The sequence below is a fragment of the Budorcas taxicolor genome, chromosome 11 (assembly GCF_023091745.1).
Source record: "Budorcas taxicolor isolate Tak-1 chromosome 11, Takin1.1, whole genome shotgun sequence".
Classification (NCBI taxonomy): Eukaryota; Metazoa; Chordata; class Mammalia; order Artiodactyla; family Bovidae; genus Budorcas; species Budorcas taxicolor.
The window spans coordinates 5,411,782-5,434,213 of NC_068920.1; positions in this window are offsets into that span (position 1 = coordinate 5,411,782).

Sequence of the window (22,432 nt, forward strand, 5' to 3'; positions counted from 1 at the left end):
TCTCCTGAGGCCACCAGAGCGGGTCCCTGAGGTCCCCCTCGTAACTCGAGAACACCTGCCGCAACTCGTGAAAATCCGGGATGTTCTCCCCTCCAGGCGAGATGAGGCCCATTTCCGCTGAGGCGTCTCGAGGCTAATCAGACCTTACATCTGGAACTTCGAAAGGGTCCTTCACACCCTTGCTGCAACTCAGGAAGTTCCCCGACATACCCGTCTCCCCTCGAGAGGAAGCACGAGGGTCCCGCCCACATCCAGAGGAGCCCCGTTTTCGCCTCGTAGCTCGAGATGAGGGACCCGGTCCCTGCTTCGTCAGGAAAGAATGCCCTTCTTTCCCGACGCATCTCAAGAGGAGGCGCTCTCAACAGGAAAGGCGAGAGGAACTCCAGGTTCGTGTAAGCATTCCAAGAGTCCCCCAGATGTCTCAGCCCATTCCAAAGGAACCTCTATTCCCTGCACTGGCTCGTCCTTCACGCCAAGGATCGACTCACACCACGGTTGCACTTGGAACAGCCCTGTGGGAAAGCCTCGTGGAACGCCTCGATGGAAAGCAACAGATCCCTTGATCCACGTGATGGGAAGTGTGACACTGCTGCTGCAGCTCGGGAGGAAAGCGCACATGCATGCCCCTACTCGAGATGAGGCCTAACTCCCCTGGGGAGACTCCAGAAGTACCCTAAGATCCATGTCGTCACTGGATAGGAATCCTCAGCTTCCGGCCCCGACTCCACACAAGGTCTTAGGTCCTGGCATCGAAGGGAAAGGAATCCCGAGAGGCCCTCTAGCAACTCGCATGGGGACTGGCCTTTCCTGAGGTCACCTGAGTGGATCCCTGAGGTTCCCGTCGTAACTCGAGAACACCTGCCGCAACTCGAGAAAATCCAGGAGGTTCTCCCCTCCAGGCGAGATGAGGCCCATTTCCGCTGAGGCGTCTCGAGGCTAATCACACCTAAACTCTTGAACTTCGAAAGTGTCCTTCACAGCCTAGCTGCAACTCAAGAAGTTTCCCGACATACCCGTCTCCACTCGAGAGGAAGCACGAGGGTCCCGCCCACATCGAGAGGAACCCCGTTCCCGCCTCGTAGCTCGAGATGACGGATCCTGTCCCTGCATCGTCTGGAGAGAATTCCCATCGTTCCCGTCGCATCTCAAGAGGACGCGCTCTCAACAGGATAGGCCAGAGGAACTCCAGGGTCTTGCCACCATTCCAAGAGTCCCCCAGATGTCTCAGTCCATTCCAGAGGAACCTCTTTTCCCTGCACTGGCTCGTCTTTCACGCTGAGGATTGACTGACACCACGGTTGCACGTGGCACAGCCCTGTGGGAAATCCTCCTGGGAAATCCTCGAGGGAGAGCCACAGATCCCTTGATCCACGTGACGGGAAGCGTGACACTGCTGATACAGCTCGGGAGGAAAGCGCACGTACATGCCCCCACTCGTGATGAGGCCTGACTCCCCTGGGGAGACTACAGTAGTAGCCCAAGATCCATGTCCGCACTGGAGAGGAAACCTCAGCTTCCGGCCCCGACTCCGCACAAGGTCTTAGACCCCGGCCTCGACAGGTGGGGAATTCTTAGAGGCCCCGTAGCAACTCGCCTGGGGACTGGCCTCTCCTGAGGCCACCAGAGCGGGTCCCTGAGGTCCCCCTCGTAACTCGAGAACACCTGCCGCAACTCGTGAAAATCCGGGATGTTCTCCCCTCCAGGCGAGATGAGGCCCATTTCCGCTGAGACGTCTCGAGGCTAATCAGACCTTACATCTGGAACTTCGAAAGGGTCCTTCACACCCTTGCTGCAACTCAGGAAGTTCCCCGACATACCCGTCTCCCCTCGAGAGGAAGCACGAGGGTCCCGCCCACATCCAGAGGAGCCCCGTTTTCGCCTCGTAGCTCGAGATGAGGGACCCGGTCCCTGCTTCGTCAGGAAAGAATGCCCTTCTTTCCCGACGCATCTCAAGAGGAGGCGCTCTCAACAGGAAAGGCGAGAGGAACTCCAGGTTCGTGTAAGCATTCCAAGAGTCCCCCAGATGTCTCAGCCCATTCCAAAGGAACCTCTATTCCCTGCACTGGCTCGTCCTTCACGCCAAGGATCGACTCACACCACGGTTGCACTTGGAACAGCCCTGTGGGAAAGCCTCGTGGAACGCCTCGATGGAAAGCAACAGATCCCTTGATCCACGTGATGGGAAGTGTGACACTGCTGCTGCAGCTCGGGAGGAAAGCGCACATGCATGCCCCTACTCGAGATGAGGCCTAACTCCCCTGGGGAGACTCCAGAAGTACCCTAAGATCCATGTCGTCACTGGATAGGAATCCTCAGCTTCCGGCCCCGACTCCACACAAGGTCTTAGGTCCTGGCATCGAAGGGAAAGGAATCCCGAGAGGCCCTCTAGCAACTCGCATGGGGACTGGCCTTTCCTGAGGTCACCTGAGTGGATCCCTGAGGTTCCCGTCGTAACTCGAGAACACCTGCCGCAACTCGAGAAAATCCAGGAGGTTCTCCCCTCCAGGCGAGATGAGGCCCATTTCCGCTGAGGCGTCTCGAGGCTAATCACACCTAAACTCTTGAACTTCGAAAGTGTCCTTCACAGCCTAGCTGCAACTCAAGAAGTTTCCCGACATACCCGTCTCCACTCGAGAGGAAGCACGAGGGTCCCGCCCACATCGAGAGGAACCCCGTTCCCGCCTCGTAGCTCGAGATGACGGATCCTGTCCCTGCATCGTCTGGAGAGAATTCCCATCGTTCCCGTCGCATCTCAAGCGGACGCGCTCTCAACAGGATAGGCCAGAGGAACTCCAGGGTCTTGCCACCATTCCAAGAGTCCCCCAGATGTCTCAGTCCATTCCAGAGGAACCTCTTTTCCCTGCACTGGCTCGTCTTTCACGCTGAGGATTGACTGACACCACGGTTGCACGTGGCACAGCCCTGTGGGAAATCCTCCTGGGAAAGCCTCGAGGGAGAGCCACAGATCCCTTGATCCACGTGACGGGAAGCGTGACACTGCTGATACAGCTCGGGAGGAAAGCGCACGTACATGCCCCCACTCGTGATGAGGCCTGACTCCCCTGGGGAGACTACAGTAGTAGCCCAAGATCCATGTCCGCACTGGAGAGGAAACCTCAGCTTCCGGCCCCGACTCCGCACAAGGTCTTAGACCCCGGCCTCGACAGGTGGGGAATTCTTAGAGGCCCCGTAGCAACTCGCCTGGGGACTGGCCTCTCCTGAGGCCACCAGAGCGGGTCCCTGAGGTCCCCCTCGTAACTCGAGAACACCTGCCGCAACTCGTGAAAATCCGGGATGTTCTCCCCTCCAGGCGAGATGAGGCCCATTTCCGCTGAGGCGTCTCGAGGCTAATCAGACCTTACATCTGGAACTTCGAAAGGGTCCTTCACACCCTTGCTGCAACTCAGGAAGTTCCCCGACATACCCGTCTCCCCTCGAGAGGAAGCACGAGGGTCCCGCCCACATCCAGAGGAGCCCCGTTTTCGCCTCGTAGCTCGAGATGAGGGACCCGGTCCCTGCTTCGTCAGGAAAGAATGCCCTTCTTTCCCGACGCATCTCAAGAGGAGGCGCTCTCAACAGGAAAGGCGAGAGGAACTCCAGGTTCGTGTAAGCATTCCAAGAGTCCCCCAGATGTCTCAGCCCATTCCAAAGGAACCTCTATTCCCTGCACTGGCTCGTCCTTCACGCCAAGGATCGACTCACACCACGGTTGCACTTGGAACAGCCCTGTGGGAAAGCCTCGTGGAATGCCTCGATGGAAAGCAACAGATCCCTTGATCCACGTGATGGGAAGTGTGACACTGCTGCTGCAGCTCGGGAGGAAAGCGCACATGCATGCCCCTACTCGAGATGAGGCCTAACTCCCCTGGGGAGACTCCAGAAGTACCCTAAGATCCATGTCGTCACTGGATAGGAATCCTCAGCTTCCGGCCCCGACTCCACACAAGGTCTTAGGTCCTGGCATCGAAGGGAAAGGAATCCCGAGAGGCCCTCTAGCAACTCGCATGGGGACTGGCCTTTCCTGAGGTCACCTGAGTGGATCCCTGAGGTTCCCGTCGTAACTCGAGAACACCTGCCGCAACTCGAGAAAATCCAGGAGGTTCTCCCCTCCAGGCGAGATGAGGCCCATTTCCGCTGAGGCGTCTCGAGGCTAATCACACCTAAACTCTTGAACTTCGAAAGTGTCCTTCACAGCCTAGCTGCAACTCAAGAAGTTTCCCGACATACCCGTCTCCACTCGAGAGGAAGCACGAGGGTCCCGCCCACATCGAGAGGAACCCCGTTCCCGCCTCGTAGCTCGAGATGACGGATCCTGTCCCTGCATCGTCTGGAGAGAATTCCCATCGTTCCCGTCGCATCTCAAGAGGACGCGCTCTCAACAGGATAGGCCAGAGGAACTCCAGGGTCTTGCCACCATTCCAAGAGTCCCCCAGATGTCTCAGTCCATTCCAGAGGAACCTCTTTTCCCTGCACTGGCTCGTCTTTCACGCTGAGGATTGACTGACACCACGGTTGCACGTGGCACAGCCCTGTGGGAAATCCTCCTGGGAAAGCCTCGAGGGAGAGCCACAGATCCCTTGATCCACGTGACGGGAAGCGTGACACTGCTGATACAGCTCGGGAGGAAAGCGCACGTACATGCCCCCACTCGTGATGAGGCCTGACTCCCCTGGGGAGACTACAGTAGTAGCCCAAGATCCATGTCCGCACTGGAGAGGAAACCTCAGCTTCCGGCCCCGACTCCGCACAAGGTCTTAGACCCCGGCCTCGACAGGTGGGGAATTCTTAGAGGCCCCGTAGCAACTCGCCTGGGGACTGGCCTCTCCTGAGGCCACCAGAGCGGGTCCCTGAGGTCCCCCTCGTAACTCGAGAACACCTGCCGCAACTCGTGAAAATCCGGGATGTTCTCCCCTCCAGGCGAGATGAGGCCCATTTCCGCTGAGGCGTCTCGAGGCTAATCAGACCTTACATCTGGAACTTCGAAAGGGTCCTTCACACCCTTGCTGCAACTCAGGAAGTTCCCCGACATACCCGTCTCCCCTCGAGAGGAAGCACGAGGGTCCCGCCCACATCCAGAGGAGCCCCGTTTTCGCCTCGTAGCTCGAGATGAGGGACCCGGTCCCTGCTTCGTCAGGAAAGAATGCCCTTCTTTCCCGACGCATCTCAAGAGGAGGCGCTCTCAACAGGAAAGGCGAGAGGAACTCCAGGTTCGTGTAAGCATTCCAAGAGTCCCCCAGATGTCTCAGCCCATTCCAAAGGAACCTCTATTCCCTGCACTGGCTCGTCCTTCACGCCAAGGATCGACTCACACCACGGTTGCACTTGGAACAGCCCTGTGGGAAAGCCTCGTGGAACGCCTCGATGGAAAGCAACAGATCCCTTGATCCACGTGATGGGAAGTGTGACACTGCTGCTGCAGCTCGGGAGGAAAGCGCACATGCATGCCCCTACTCGAGATGAGGCCTAACTCCCCTGGGGAGACTCCAGAAGTACCCTAAGATCCATGTCGTCACTGGATAGGAATCCTCAGCTTCCGGCCCCGACTCCACACAAGGTCTTAGGTCCTGGCATCGAAGGGAAAGGAATCCCGAGAGGCCCTCTAGCAACTCGCATGGGGACTGGCCTTTCCTGAGGTCACCTGAGTGGATCCCTGAGGTTCCCGTCGTAACTCGAGAACACCTGCCGCAACTCGAGAAAATCCAGGAGGTTCTCCCCTCCAGGCGAGATGAGGCCCATTTCCGCTGAGGCGTCTCGAGGCTAATCACACCTAAACTCTTGAACTTCGAAAGTGTCCTTCACAGCCTAGCTGCAACTCAAGAAGTTTCCCGACATACCCGTCTCCACTCGAGAGGAAGCACGAGGGTCCCGCCCACATCGAGAGGAACCCCGTTCCCGCCTCGTAGCTCGAGATGACGGATCCTGTCCCTGCATCGTCTGGAGAGAATTCCCATCGTTCCCGTCGCATCTCAAGCGGACGCGCTCTCAACAGGATAGGCCAGAGGAACTCCAGGGTCTTGCCACCATTCCAAGAGTCCCCCAGATGTCTCAGTCCATTCCAGAGGAACCTCTTTTCCCTGCACTGGCTCGTCTTTCACGCTGAGGATTGACTGACACCACGGTTGCACGTGGCACAGCCCTGTGGGAAATCCTCCTGGGAAAGCCTCGAGGGAGAGCCACAGACCCCTTGATCCACGTGACGGGAAGCGTGACACTGCTGATACAGCTCGGGAGGAAAGCGTACGTACATGCCCCCACTCGTGATGAGGCCTGACTCCCCTGGGGAGACTACAGTAGTAGCCCAAGATCCATGTCCGCACTGGAGAGGAAACCTCAGCTTCCGGCCCCGACTCCGCACAAGGTCTTAGACCCCGGCCTCGACAGGTGGGGAATTCTTAGAGGCCCCGTAGCAACTCGCCTGGGGACTGGCCTCTCCTGAGGCCACCAGAGCGGGTCCCTGAGGTCCCCCTCGTAACTCGAGAACACCTGCCGCAACTCGTGAAAATCCGGGATGTTCTCCCCTCCAGGCGAGATGAGGCCCATTTCCGCTGAGGCGTCTCGAGGCTAATCAGACCTTACATCTGGAACTTCGAAAGGGTCCTTCACACCCTTGCTGCAACTCAGGAAGTTCCCCGACATACCCGTCTCCCCTCGAGAGGAAGCACGAGGGTCCCGCCCACATCCAGAGGAGCCCCGTTTTCGCCTCGTAGCTCGAGATGAGGGACCCGGTCCCTGCTTCGTCAGGAAAGAATGCCCTTCTTTCCCGACGCATCTCAAGAGGAGGCGCTCTCAACAGGAAAGGCGAGAGGAACTCCAGGTTCGTGTAAGCATTCCAAGAGTCCCCCAGATGTCTCAGCCCATTCCAAAGGAACCTCTATTCCCTGCACTGGCTCGTCCTTCACGCCAAGGATCGACTCACACCACGGTTGCACTTGGAACAGCCCTGTGGGAAAGCCTCGTGGAACGCCTCGATGGAAAGCAACAGATCCCTTGATCCACGTGATGGGAAGTGTGACACTGCTGCTGCAGCTCGGGAGGAAAGCGCACATGCATGCCCCTACTCGAGATGAGGCCTAACTCCCCTGGGGAGACTCCAGAAGTACCCTAAGATCCATGTCGTCACTGGATAGGAATCCTCAGCTTCCGGCCCCGACTCCACACAAGGTCTTAGGTCCTGGCATCGAAGGGAAAGGAATCCCGAGAGGCCCTCTAGCAACTCGCATGGGGACTGGCCTTTCCTGAGGTCACCTGAGTGGATCCCTGAGGTTCCCGTCGTAACTCGAGAACACCTGCCGCAACTCGAGAAAATCCAGGAGGTTCTCCCCTCCAGGCGAGATGAGGCCCATTTCCGCTGAGGCGTCTCGAGGCTAATCACACCTAAACTCTTGAACTTCGAAAGTGTCCTTCACAGCCTAGCTGCAACTCAAGAAGTTTCCCGACATACCCGTCTCCACTCGAGAGGAAGCACGAGGGTCCCGCCCACATCGAGAGGAACCCCGTTCCCGCCTCGTAGCTCGAGATGACGGATCCTGTCCCTGCATCGTCTGGAGAGAATTCCCATCGTTCCCGTCGCATCTCAAGAGGACGCGCTCTCAACAGGATAGGCCAGAGGAACTCCAGGGTCTTGCCACCATTCCAAGAGTCCCCCAGATGTCTCAGTCCATTCCAGAGGAACCTCTTTTCCCTGCACTGGCTCGTCTTTCACGCTGAGGATTGACTGACACCACGGTTGCACGTGGCACAGCCCTGTGGGAAATCCTCCTGGGAAATCCTCGAGGGAGAGCCACAGATCCCTTGATCCACGTGACGGGAAGCGTGACACTGCTGATACAGCTCGGGAGGAAAGCGCACGTACATGCCCCCACTCGTGATGAGGCCTGACTCCCCTGGGGAGACTACAGTAGTAGCCCAAGATCCATGTCCGCACTGGAGAGGAAACCTCAGCTTCCGGCCCCGACTCCGCACAAGGTCTTAGACCCCGGCCTCGACAGGTGGGGAATTCTTAGAGGCCCCGTAGCAACTCGCCTGGGGACTGGCCTCTCCTGAGGCCACCAGAGCGGGTCCCTGAGGTCCCCCTCGTAACTCGAGAACACCTGCCGCAACTCGTGAAAATCCGGGATGTTCTCCCCTCCAGGCGAGATGAGGCCCATTTCCGCTGAGACGTCTCGAGGCTAATCAGACCTTACATCTGGAACTTCGAAAGGGTCCTTCACACCCTTGCTGCAACTCAGGAAGTTCCCCGACATACCCGTCTCCCCTCGAGAGGAAGCACGAGGGTCCCGCCCACATCCAGAGGAGCCCCGTTTTCGCCTCGTAGCTCGAGATGAGGGACCCGGTCCCTGCTTCGTCAGGAAAGAATGCCCTTCTTTCCCGACGCATCTCAAGAGGAGGCGCTCTCAACAGGAAAGGCGAGAGGAACTCCAGGTTCGTGTAAGCATTCCAAGAGTCCCCCAGATGTCTCAGCCCATTCCAAAGGAACCTCTATTCCCTGCACTGGCTCGTCCTTCACGCCAAGGATCGACTCACACCACGGTTGCACTTGGAACAGCCCTGTGGGAAAGCCTCGTGGAACGCCTCGATGGAAAGCAACAGATCCCTTGATCCACGTGATGGGAAGTGTGACACTGCTGCTGCAGCTCGGGAGGAAAGCGCACATGCATGCCCCTACTCGAGATGAGGCCTAACTCCCCTGGGGAGACTCCAGAAGTACCCTAAGATCCATGTCGTCACTGGATAGGAATCCTCAGCTTCCGGCCCCGACTCCACACAAGGTCTTAGGTCCTGGCATCGAAGGGAAAGGAATCCCGAGAGGCCCTCTAGCAACTCGCATGGGGACTGGCCTTTCCTGAGGTCACCTGAGTGGATCCCTGAGGTTCCCGTCGTAACTCGAGAACACCTGCCGCAACTCGAGAAAATCCAGGAGGTTCTCCCCTCCAGGCGAGATGAGGCCCATTTCCGCTGAGGCGTCTCGAGGCTAATCACACCTAAACTCTTGAACTTCGAAAGTGTCCTTCACAGCCTAGCTGCAACTCAAGAAGTTTCCCGACATACCCGTCTCCACTCGAGAGGAAGCACGAGGGTCCCGCCCACATCGAGAGGAACCCCGTTCCCGCCTCGTAGCTCGAGATGACGGATCCTGTCCCTGCATCGTCTGGAGAGAATTCCCATCGTTCCCGTCGCATCTCAAGCGGACGCGCTCTCAACAGGATAGGCCAGAGGAACTCCAGGGTCTTGCCACCATTCCAAGAGTCCCCCAGATGTCTCAGTCCATTCCAGAGGAACCTCTTTTCCCTGCACTGGCTCGTCTTTCACGCTGAGGATTGACTGACACCACGGTTGCACGTGGCACAGCCCTGTGGGAAATCCTCCTGGGAAAGCCTCGAGGGAGAGCCACAGATCCCTTGATCCACGTGACGGGAAGCGTGACACTGCTGATACAGCTCGGGAGGAAAGCGCACGTACATGCCCCCACTCGTGATGAGGCCTGACTCCCCTGGGGAGACTACAGTAGTAGCCCAAGATCCATGTCCGCACTGGAGAGGAAACCTCAGCTTCCGGCCCCGACTCCGCACAAGGTCTTAGACCCCGGCCTCGACAGGTGGGGAATTCTTAGAGGCCCCGTAGCAACTCGCCTGGGGACTGGCCTCTCCTGAGGCCACCAGAGCGGGTCCCTGAGGTCCCCCTCGTAACTCGAGAACACCTGCCGCAACTCGTGAAAATCCGGGATGTTCTCCCCTCCAGGCGAGATGAGGCCCATTTCCGCTGAGGCGTCTCGAGGCTAATCAGACCTTACATCTGGAACTTCGAAAGGGTCCTTCACACCCTTGCTGCAACTCAGGAAGTTCCCCGACATACCCGTCTCCCCTCGAGAGGAAGCACGAGGGTCCCGCCCACATCCAGAGGAGCCCCGTTTTCGCCTCGTAGCTCGAGATGAGGGACCCGGTCCCTGCTTCGTCAGGAAAGAATGCCCTTCTTTCCCGACGCATCTCAAGAGGAGGCGCTCTCAACAGGAAAGGCGAGAGGAACTCCAGGTTCGTGTAAGCATTCCAAGAGTCCCCCAGATGTCTCAGCCCATTCCAAAGGAACCTCTATTCCCTGCACTGGCTCGTCCTTCACGCCAAGGATCGACTCACACCACGGTTGCACTTGGAACAGCCCTGTGGGAAAGCCTCGTGGAACGCCTCGATGGAAAGCAACAGATCCCTTGATCCACGTGATGGGAAGTGTGACACTGCTGCTGCAGCTCGGGAGGAAAGCGCACATGCATGCCCCTACTCGAGATGAGGCCTAACTCCCCTGGGGAGACTCCAGAAGTACCCTAAGATCCATGTCGTCACTGGATAGGAATCCTCAGCTTCTGGCCCCGACTCCACACAAGGTCTTAGGTCCTGGCATCGAAGGGAAAGGAATCCCGAGAGGCCCTCTAGCAACTCGCATGGGGACTGGCCTTTCCTGAGGTCACCTGAGTGGATCCCTGAGGTTCCCGTCGTAACTCGAGAACACCTGCCGCAACTCGAGAAAATCCAGGAGGTTCTCCCCTCCAGGCGAGATGAGGCCCATTTCCGCTGAGGCGTCTCGAGGCTAATCACACCTAAACTCTTGAACTTCGAAAGTGTCCTTCACAGCCTAGCTGCAACTCAAGAAGTTTCCCGACATACCCGTCTCCACTCGAGAGGAAGCACGAGGGTCCCGCCCACATCGAGAGGAACCCCGTTCCCGCCTCGTAGCTCGAGATGACGGATCCTGTCCCTGCATCGTCTGGAGAGAATTCCCATCGTTCCCGTCGCATCTCAAGAGGACGCGCTCTCAACAGGATAGGCCAGAGGAACTCCAGGGTCTTGCCACCATTCCAAGAGTCCCCCAGATGTCTCAGTCCATTCCAGAGGAACCTCTTTTCCCTGCACTGGCTCGTCTTTCACGCTGAGGATTGACTGACAACACGGTTGCACGTGGCACAGCCCTGTGGGAAATCCTCCTGGGAAAGCCTCGAGGGAGAGCCACAGATCCCTTGATCCACGTGACGGGAAGCGTGACACTGCTGATACAGCTCGGGAGGAAAGCGCACGTACATGCCCCCACTCGTGATGAGGCCTGACTCCCCTGGGGAGACTACAGTAGTAGCCCAAGATCCATGTCCGCACTGGAGAGGAAACCTCAGCTTCCGGCCCCGACTCCGCACAAGGTCTTAGACCCCGGCCTCGACAGGTGGGGAATTCTTAGAGGCCCCGTAGCAACTCGCCTGGGGACTGGCCTCTCCTGAGGCCACCAGAGCGGGTCCCTGAGGTCCCCCTCGTAACTCGAGAACACCTGCCGCAACTCGTGAAAATCCGGGATGTTCTCCCCTCCAGGCGAGATGAGGCCCATTTCCGCTGAGACGTCTCGAGGCTAATCAGACCTTACATCTGGAACTTCGAAAGGGTCCTTCACACCCTTGCTGCAACTCAGGAAGTTCCCCGACATACCCGTCTCCCCTCGAGAGGAAGCACGAGGGTCCCGCCCACATCCAGAGGAGCCCCGTTTTCGCCTCGTAGCTCGAGATGAGGGACCCGGTCCCTGCTTCGTCAGGAAAGAATGCCCTTCTTTCCCGACGCATCTCAAGAGGAGGCGCTCTCAACAGGAAAGGCGAGAGGAACTCCAGGTTCGTGTAAGCATTCCAAGAGTCCCCCAGATGTCTCAGCCCATTCCAAAGGAACCTCTATTCCCTGCACTGGCTCGTCCTTCACGCCAAGGATCGACTCACACCACGGTTGCACTTGGAACAGCCCTGTGGGAAAGCCTCGTGGAACGCCTCGATGGAAAGCAACAGATCCCTTGATCCACGTGATGGGAAGTGTGACACTGCTGCTGCAGCTCGGGAGGAAAGCGCACATGCATGCCCCTACTCGAGATGAGGCCTAACTCCCCTGGGGAGACTCCAGAAGTACCCTAAGATCCATGTCGTCACTGGATAGGAATCCTCAGCTTCTGGCCCCGACTCCACACAAGGTCTTAGGTCCTGGCATCGAAGGGAAAGGAATCCCGAGAGGCCCTCTAGCAACTCGCATGGGGACTGGCCTTTCCTGAGGTCACCTGAGTGGATCCCTGAGGTTCCCGTCGTAACTCGAGAACACCTGCCGCAACTCGAGAAAATCCAGGAGGTTCTCCCCCTCCAGGCGAGATGAGGCCCATTTCCGCTGAGGCGTCTCGAGGCTAATCACACCTAAACTCTTGAACTTCGAAAGTGTCCTTCACAGCCTAGCTGCAACTCAAGAAGTTTCCCGACATACCCGTCTCCACTCGAGAGGAAGCACGAGGGTCCCGCCCACATCGAGAGGAACCCCGTTCCCGCCTCGTAGCTCGAGATGACGGATCCTGTCCCTGCATCGTCTGGAGAGAATTCCCATCGTTCCCGTCGCATCTCAAGAGGACGCGCTCTCAACAGGATAGGCCAGAGGAACTCCAGGGTCTTGCCACCATTCCAAGAGTCCCCCAGATGTCTCAGTCCATTCCAGAGGAACCTCTTTTCCCTGCACTGGCTCGTCTTTCACGCTGAGGATTGACTGACAACACGGTTGCACGTGGCACAGCCCTGTGGGAAATCCTCCTGGGAAAGCCTCGAGGGAGAGCCACAGATCCCTTGATCCACGTGACGGGAAGCGTGACACTGCTGATACAGCTCGGGAGGAAAGCGCACGTACATGCCCCCACTCGTGATGAGGCCTGACTCCCCTGGGGAGACTACAGTAGTAGCCCAAGATCCATGTCCGCACTGGAGAGGAAACCTCAGCTTCCGGCCCCGACTCCGCACAAGGTCTTAGACCCCGGCCTCGACAGGTGGGGAATTCTTAGAGGCCCCGTAGCAACTCGCCTGGGGACTGGCCTCTCCTGAGGCCACCAGAGCGGGTCCCTGAGGTCCCCCTCGTAACTCGAGAACACCTGCCGCAACTCGTGAAAATCCGGGATGTTCTCCCCTCCAGGCGAGATGAGGCCCATTTCCGCTGAGACGTCTCGAGGCTAATCAGACCTTACATCTGGAACTTCGAAAGGGTCCTTCACACCCTTGCTGCAACTCAGGAAGTTCCCCGACATACCCGTCTCCCCTCGAGAGGAAGCACGAGGGTCCCGCCCACATCCAGAGGAGCCCCGTTTTCGCCTCGTAGCTCGAGATGAGGGACCCGGTCCCTGCTTCGTCAGGAAAGAATGCCCTTCTTTCCCGACGCATCTCAAGAGGAGGCGCTCTCAACAGGAAAGGCGAGAGGAACTCCAGGTTCGTGTAAGCATTCCAAGAGTCCCCCAGATGTCTCAGCCCATTCCAAAGGAACCTCTATTCCCTGCACTGGCTCGTCCTTCACGCCAAGGATCGACTCACACCACGGTTGCACTTGGAACAGCCCTGTGGGAAAGCCTCGTGGAACGCCTCGATGGAAAGCAACAGATCCCTTGATCCACGTGATGGGAAGTGTGACACTGCTGCTGCAGCTCAGGAGGAAAGCGCACATGCATGCCCCTACTCGAGATGAGGCCTAACTCCCCTGGGGAGACTCCAGAAGTACCCTAAGATCCATGTCGTCACTGGATAGGAATCCTCAGCTTCCGGCCCCGACTCCACACAAGGTCTTAGGTCCTGGCATCGAAGGGAAAGGAATCCCGAGAGGCCCTCTAGCAACTCGCATGGGGACTGGCCTTTCCTGAGGTCACCTGAGTGGATCCCTGAGGTTCCCGTCGTAACTCGAGAACACCTGCCGCAACTCGAGAAAATCCAGGAGGTTCTCCCCTCCAGGCGAGATGAGGCCCATTTCCGCTGAGGCGTCTCGAGGCTAATCACACCTAAACTCTTGAACTTCGAAAGTGTCCTTCACAGCCTAGCTGCAACTCAAGAAGTTTCCCGACATACCCGTCTCCACTCGAGAGGAAGCACGAGGGTCCCGCCCACATCGAGAGGAACCCCGTTCCCGCCTCGTAGCTCGAGATGACGGATCCTGTCCCTGCATCGTCTGGAGAGAATTCCCATCGTTCCGTCGCATCTCAAGCGGACGCGCTCTCAACAGGATAGGCCAGAGGAACTCCAGGGTCTTGCCACCATTCCAAGAGTCCCCCAGATGTCGCAGTCCATTCCAGAGGAACCTCTTTTCCCTGCACTGGCTCGTCTTTCACGCTGAGGATTGACTGACACCACGGTTGCACGTGGCACAGCCCTGTGGGAAATCCTCCTGGGAAAGCCTCGAGGGAGAGCCACAGACCCCTTGATCCACGTGACGGGAAGCGTGACACTGCTGATACAGCTCGGGAGGAAAGCGCACGTACATGCCCCCACTCGTGATGAGGCCTGACTCCCCTGGGGAGACTACAGTAGTAGCCCAAGATCCATGTCCGCACTGGAGAGGAAACCTCAGCTTCCGGCCCCGACTCCGCACAAGGTCTTAGACCCCGGCCTCGACAGGTGGGGAATTCTTAGAGGCCCCGTAGCAACTCGCCTGGGGATTGGCCTTGCTGACGCCACTGAAGCGGGTCCCTGAGGTCCCCGTCGTAACTCGAGAACACCTGCCGCAACTCGAGAAAATCCAGGAGGTTCTCCCCTCCAGGCGAGATGAGGCCCTTTTCCGCTGAGGCGTCTGGAGGCTAATCACACCTAAACTCTGGAACTTCGACAGGGTCCTTCACACTCTTGCTGCAACTCATGAAGTTTCCCGACATACCCGTCTCCACTCGAGAGGAAGCACGAGGGTCCCGCCCACATCCAGAGGATCCCCGTTTCCACCTCGTAGGTAAAGATGAGGGATCCTTTCCCTGCTTCGTTGGGAAAGAATTCCCGGCATTCCCATCGCATCTGAAGAGGAGGCCCTCTCAACAGGAAAGGCAAGAGGAACTCCAGTGTCGTGCCACCATTCCAAGAGTCCCCTAGATGTCTCAGTCCATTCCAGAGGAACCTCTTTTCCCTTCACAAGCTCGTATCTCACGCTGAGGGTCGACTCACACCCCGGTGGCACATGGCACATCCCTGTGGGAAATCCTCGTGGGAAAGCCTCGAAGGAAAGCCACAGATCCCTTGATCCACGTGACGGGAAGCGTGACACTGTTGCGACAGCTCGGGAGGAAAGCGCACGTGCATGCCCCCCTGGGAAAGAGGCCTAACTCCCCTGGGGAGACTCCAGAAGAACCCCAAGGTCCATGTCAGCACTGGAGAGGAAGCCTCAGGTTTCGGCCCCGATTCCACACAAGGTCTTAGGCCCCGACATCGACGGGAGAGGAATCCCGAAATGCCCCCTAGCAACTCGCATGGGGACTGGCCTCTTCTGAGGACACCTTAGCGGGTCCCTGACGTCCCCGTCGTAACTCGAGAACACCTGCCGCAACTCGAGAAAATGCAGGAGGTTCTCCCCTCCAGGCGAGATGCGGCCATTTCTGCTGAGGCGTCTCGAGGCTAATCACACCTAACCTCTGGAACTTCGAAAGGGTCCTTCACACCCTTGCTGCAACTCAAGAAATTCCCCGACATACCTGTCTCCACTCGAGACGAAACACGAGGGTCCCGCCCACATCCAGAGGAGCCCCGTTTCCGCCTCGTAGCTCGAGATGAGGGATTCATTCCCTGATTCGTCGGGAAAGAATTCCCGGCGTTCCCATCGCATCTCAAGAGGAGGCGCTCTCAACAGGAAAGGAGAGAGGAACTCCAGGTTCTGGTCACCACTCCAAGAGTCCCACAGATGTCTCAGTCCATTCCAGAGGAAACTCTGTTCCCTGCACTGGCTCGTCTTTCACGTCGAGGATGGACTCACACCACGGTGGCACGTGGCACAGCCCTGTGGGAAATCCTCGTGGGAAAGCCTCGAGGGAAAGCCACAGATCCTTTGATCCACGAGACGGGAAGCGTAACACTGCTGCTCCAGATCGGGAGGAAAGCGCACGTGCGTGCCCCCACTGGGAATGAGGACTGACTCCCCTGGGGAGACTCCAGAAGCACCCCAAGATCCATGTCAACACTGGAGAGGAATCCTCAGGTTTCGGCACCGATTCCACAGCAGGTCTTAGCCCCGGCATCGACGGGAGAGGTATCCCGAAATGCCCCCTAGCAACTCGAACGGGGAGTGGCCTCTTCTGAGGCCACCAGAGCGGGTCCCTGAGGTCCCCGTCGTAACTCGAGAACACCTACCGCAACTCGAGAAAATCCAGAAGGTTCTCCCCTCCAGGCGAGATGTGGCCCATTTCCTCTGAGGCGTCTCTAGGCTAATCACACCTAACCTCTGGAACGTCGAAAGGGTCCTTCACACCCTTGGTGCAAATCAGGAAGTTCCCCGAAATAGCCATATCCACTCGAGAGGAAGGACGAGGGTCCCGCCCACATCCAGAGGAGCCCCGTTTCCGCCTCGTACCTCGAGATGAGCGATCCTTTCCCTGCTTCGTCGGGAAAGAATTCCCAGCGTTACCTTCGCATCTCAAGAGGAAGCGCTCTCAACAGGAAAGGCCAAAGGAACTCCAGGGTCGTGCCACCATTCCAAGAGTCCCCCAGATGTCTCAGTCGATTTCAGAGGAACCTCTTTTCCCTTCACTGTCTCGTCTTACACACCGAGGATCGACTTACACCACGGTGGCACGTTGCACAGCATATGGGAAAGCCTCGTGGGAAAGCCTCGACGGAAAGCCACAGATCCCTTGATACACGTGACGGGAAACGTGACACTGCTGCTACAGCTCGGGAGTAGAGCGAACGTGCATGCCCCCATTCGTGACGAGGACTGACTCCCCTGGGGAGACTCCAGAAGTACCCCCAAGATCCATGTCGGCACTGGAGAGGAATCCTCAGATTTCGGCCTCGACTCCACACAAGGTCTTAGGCCCCGGCATCGTCCGGAGAGGAATCCCGAGATGTCCCCCAGCAACTCGCTTGGTGATTGGCCTTTCCTGAGGCCACCAGAGCGGGTCCCTGAGGTCCCCTACGTAACTCGAGAACACCTGCCGCAACCTGAAAATCCAGGAGGTTCTCCCCACCAGGAGAGATGAGGCCCATTTCCGCTGAGGCGCCTCGAGGCTAATCCCACCTCACCTCTGGAACTTCGAAAGGGTCCTTTACACGTTTGCAACTCAAGAAGTTCCCCGACATACCGGTCCTCCACTCGAGAGGAAGCACGAGGGTCCCGCCCACATGAAGAGTAGCCCCGTGTCCGCCTCGTAGATCGAGATGAGGGATCCTTTCCCTGCTTCGTCAGGAAAGAATTCCCAGCGTTAACGTCGCATCTCAAGAGGAGGCGCTCTCAACAGGAAAGGCGAGAGGAACTCCAGGTCGTACCCACCATTCCAAGAGTCCCCGAGGTGTCTCAGTCCATTCCAGAGGAACCTCTTTTCCCTTCCCTGGCTCGTCTTTCACGCCGAGGATCGAATCACAACACGGTGGCACGTTGCAGAGCCCTGTGGGAAACCCTCGTGGGAAAGCATCGACGGAAAGCCACAGATCGCTTGATCCACGTGACGGGAGGCGTGACAATGCTGCTATAGCTCGGGAGGAAAGCGCACGTCCATGCCCCCACTCGAGACGAGGACTGACTCCCCTGGGGAGACTCCAGAAATACCCCAAGGTCCATGTCAGCACCGGACAGGAATTCTCAGTTTTCCCGGCCCCGACTTCACAGAAGGTCTTAGGCCCCGGGATCGAAGGGAGAGGAATCCCGAAATGCCACCTTGGAACTCGCATGGGGACTGGCCTCTCCTGAGGCCACCAGAGCGGGTCCCTGAGGTCCCCGTCGTAACTCGAGAACACCTGCCGCAACTCGTGAAAATCCGGGATGTTCTCCCCTCCAGGCGAGATGAGGCCCATTTCCGCTGAGGCGTCTCGAGGCTAATCAGACCTTACATCTGGAACTTCGAAAGGGTCCTTCACACCCTTGCTGCAACTCAAGAAGTTCCCCGACATACCCGTCTCCCCTCGAGAGGAAGCACGAGGGTCCCGCCCACATCCAGAGGAGCCCCGTTTTCGCCTCGTAGCTCGAGATGAGGGACCCGGTCCCTGCTTCGTCAGGAAAGAATGCCCTTCTTTCCCCGTCGCATCTCAAGAGGAGGCGCTCTCAACAGGAAAGGCGAGAGGAACTCCAGGTTCGTGTAAGCATTCCAAGAGTCCCCCAGATGTCTCAGCCCATTCCAAAGGAACCTCTATTCCCTGCACTGGCTCGTCCTTCACGCCAAGGATCGACTCACACCACGGTTGCACTTGGAACAGCCCTGTGGGAAAGCCTCGTGGAACGCCTCGATGGAAAGCAACAGATCCCTTGATCCACGTGATGGGAAGTGTGACACTGCTGCTGCAGCTCGGGAGGAAAGCGCACATGCATGCCCCTACTCGAGATGAGGCCTAACTCCCCTGGGGAGACTCCAGAAGTACCCTAAGATCCATGTCGTCACTGGATAGGAATCCTCAGCTTCCGGCCCCGACTCCACACAAGGTCTTAGGTCCTGGCATCGAAGGGAAAGGAATCCCGAGAGGCCCTCTAGCAACTCGCATGGGGACTGGCCTTTCCTGAGGTCACCTGAGTGGATCCCTGAGGTTCCCGTCGTAACTCGAGAACACCTGCCGCAACTCGAGAAAATCCAGGAGGTTCTCCCCTCCAGGCGAGATGAGGCCCATTTCCGCTGAGGCGTCTCGAGGCTAATCACACCTAAACTCTTGAACTTCGAAAGTGTCCTTCACAGCCTAGCTGCAACTCAAGAAGTTTCCCGACATACCCGTCTCCACTCGAGAGGAAGCACGAGGGTCCCGCCCACATCGAGAGGAACCCCGTTCCCGCCTCGTAGCTCGAGATGACGGATCCTGTCCCTGCATCGTCTGGAGAGAATTCCCATCGTTCCCGTCGCATCTCAAGAGGACGCGCTCTCAACAGGATAGGCCAGAGGAACTCCAGGGTCTTGCCACCATTCCAAGAGTCCCCCAGATGTCGCAGTCCATTCCAGAGGAACCTCTTTTCCCTGCACTGGCTCGTCTTTCACGCTGAGGATTGACTGACACCACGGTTGCACGTGGCACAGCCCTGTGGGAAATCCTCCTGGGAAAGCCTCGAGGGAGAGCCACAGATCCCTTGATCCACGTGACGGGAAGCGTGACACTGCTGATACAGCTCGGGAGGAAAGCGCACGTACATGCCCCCACTCGTGATGAGGCCTGACTCCCCTGGGGAGACTACAGTAGTAGCCCAAGATCCATGTCCGCACTGGAGAGGAAACCTCAGCTTCCGGCCCCGACTCCGCACAAGGTCTTAGACCCCGGCCTCGACAGGTGGGGAATTCTTAGAGGCCCCGTAGCAACTCGCCTGGGGATTGGCCTTGCTGACGCCACTGAAGCGGGTCCCTGAGGTCCCCGTCGTAACTCGAGAACACCTGCCGCAACTCGAGAAAATCCAGGAGGTTCTCCCCTCCAGGCGAGATGAGGCCCTTTTCCGCTGAGGCGTCTGGAGGCTAATCACACCTAAACTCTGGAACTTCGAAAGGGTCCTTCACACTCTTGCTGCAACTCATGAAGTTTCCCGACATACCCGTCTCCACTCGAGAGGAAGCACGAGGGTCCCGCCCACATCCAGAGGATCCCCGTTTCCACCTCGTAGGTAAAGATGAGGGATCCTTTCCCTGCTTCGTTGGGAAAGAATTCCCGGCATTCCCATCGCATCTGAAGAGGAGGCCCTCTCAACAGGAAAGGCAAGAGGAACTCCAGTGTCGTGCCACCATTCCAAGAGTCCCCTAGATGTCTCAGTCCATTCCAGAGGAACCTCTTTTCCCTTCACAAGCTCGTATCTCACGCTGAGGGTCGACTCACACCCCGGTGGCACATGGCACATCCCTGTGGGAAATCCTCGTGGGAAAGCCTCGAAGGAAAGCCACAGATCCCTTGATCCACGTGACGGGAAGCGTGACACTGTTGCGACAGCTCGGGAGGAAAGCGCACGTGCATGCCCCCCTGGGAAAGAGGCCTAACTCCCCTGGGGAGACTCCAGAAGAACCCCAAGGTCCATGTCAGCACTGGAGAGGAAGCCTCAGGTTTCGGCCCCGATTCCACACAAGGTCTTAGGCCCCGACATCGACGGGAGAGGAATCCCGAAATGCCCCCTAGCAACTCGCATGGGGACTGGCCTCTTCTGAGGACACCTTAGCGGGTCCCTGACGTCCCCGTCGTAACTCGAGAACACCTGCCGCAACTCGAGAAAATGCAGGAGGTTCTCCCCTCCAGGCGAGATGCGGCCATTTCTGCTGAGGCGTCTCGAGGCTAATCACACCTAACCTCTGGAACTTCGAAAGGGTCCTTCACACCCTTGCTGCAACTCAAGAAATTCCCCGACATACCTGTCTCCACTCGAGACGAAACACGAGGGTCCCGCCCACATCCAGAGGAGCCCCGTTTCCGCCTCGTAGCTCGAGATGAGGGATTCATTCCCTGATTCGTCGGGAAAGAATTCCCGGCGTTCCCATCGCATCTCAAGAGGAGGCGCTCTCAACAGGAAAGGAGAGAGGAACTCCAGGTTCTGGTCACCACTCCAAGAGTCCCACAGATGTCTCAGTCCATTCCAGAGGAAACTCTGTTCCCTGCACTGGCTCGTCTTTCACGTCGAGGATGGACTCACACCACGGTGGCACGTGGCACAGCCCTGTGGGAAATCCTCGTGGGAAAGCCTCGAGGGAAAGCCACAGATCCTTTGATCCACGAGACGGGAAGCGTAACACTGCTGCTCCAGATCGGGAGGAAAGCGCACGTGCGTGCCCCCACTGGGAATGAGGACTGACTCCCCTGGGGAGACTCCAGAAGCACCCCAAGATCCATGTCAACACTGGAGAGGAATCCTCAGGTTTCGGCACCGATTCCACAGCAGGTCTTAGCCCCGGCATCGACGGGAGAGGTATCCCGAAATGCCCCCTAGCAACTCGAACGGGGAGTGGCCTCTTCTGAGGCCACCAGAGCGGGTCCCTGAGGTCCCCGTCGTAACTCGAGAACACCTACCGCAACTCGAGAAAATCCAGAAGGTTCTCCCCTCCAGGCGAGATGCGGCCCATTTCCTCTGAGGCGTCTCTAGGCTAATCACACCTAACCTCTGGAACGTCGAAAGGGTCCTTCACACCCTTGGTGCAAATCAGGAAGTTCCCCGAAATAGCCATATCCACTCGAGAGGAAGGACGAGGGTCCCGCCCACATCCAGAGGAGCCCCGTTTCCGCCTCGTACCTCGAGATGAGCGATCCTTTCCCTGCTTCGTCGGGAAAGAATTCCCAGCGTTACCTTCGCATCTCAAGAGGAAGCGCTCTCAACAGGAAAGGCCAAAGGAACTCCAGGGTCGTGCCACCATTCCAAGAGTCCCCCAGATGTCTCAGTCGATTTCAGAGGAACCTCTTTTCCCTTCACTGTCTCGTCTTACACACCGAGGATCGACTTACACCACGGTGGCACGTTGCACAGCATATGGGAACGCCTCATGGGAAAGCCTCGACGGAAAGCCACAGATCCCTTGATACACGTGACGGGAAACGTGACACTGCTGCTACAGCTCGGGAGTAGAGCGAACGTGCATGCCCCCATTCGTGACGAGGACTGACTCCCCTGGGGAGACTCCAGAAGTACCCCCAAGATCCATGTCGGCACTGGAGAGGAATCCTCAGATTTCGGCCTCGACTCCACACAAGGTCTTAGGCCCCGGCATCGTCCGGAGAGGAATCCCGAGATGTCCCCCAGCAACTCGCTTGGTGATTGGCCTTTCCTGAGGCCACCAGAGCGGGTCCCTGAGGTCCCCTACGTAAGTCGAGAACACCTGCCGCAACCTGAGAAAATCCAGGAGGTTCTCCCCACCAGGAGAGATGAGGCCCATTTCCGCTGAGGCGCCTCGAGGCTAATCCCACCTCACCTCTGGAACTTCGAAAGGGTCCTTTACACGTTTGCAACTCAAGAAGTTCCCCGACATACCGGTCTCCACTCGAGAGGAAGCACGAGGGTCCCGCCCACATGAAGAGTAGCCCCGTGTCCGCCTCGTAGATCGAGATGAGGGATCCTTTCCCTGCTTCGTCAGGAAAGAATTCCCAGCGTTAACGTCGCATCTCAAGAGGAGGCGCTCTCAACAGGAAAGGCGAGAGGAACTCCAGGGTCGTACCCACCATTCCAAGAGTCCCCGAGGTGTCTCAGTCCATTCCAGAGGAACCTCTTTTCCCTTCCCTGGCTCGTCTTTCACGCCGAGGATCGAATCACAACACGGTGGCACGTTGCAGAGCCCTGTGGGAAACCCTCGTGGGAAAGCATCGACGGAAAGCCACAGATCGCTTGATCCACGTGACGGGAGGCGTGACAATGCTGCTATAGCTCGGGAGGAAAGCGCACGTCCATGCCCCCACTCGAGACGAGGACTGACTCCCCTGGGGAGACTCCAGAAATACCCCAAGGTCCATGTCAGCACCGGACAGGAATTCTCAGTTTCCGGCCCCGACTTCACAGAAGGTCTTAGGCCC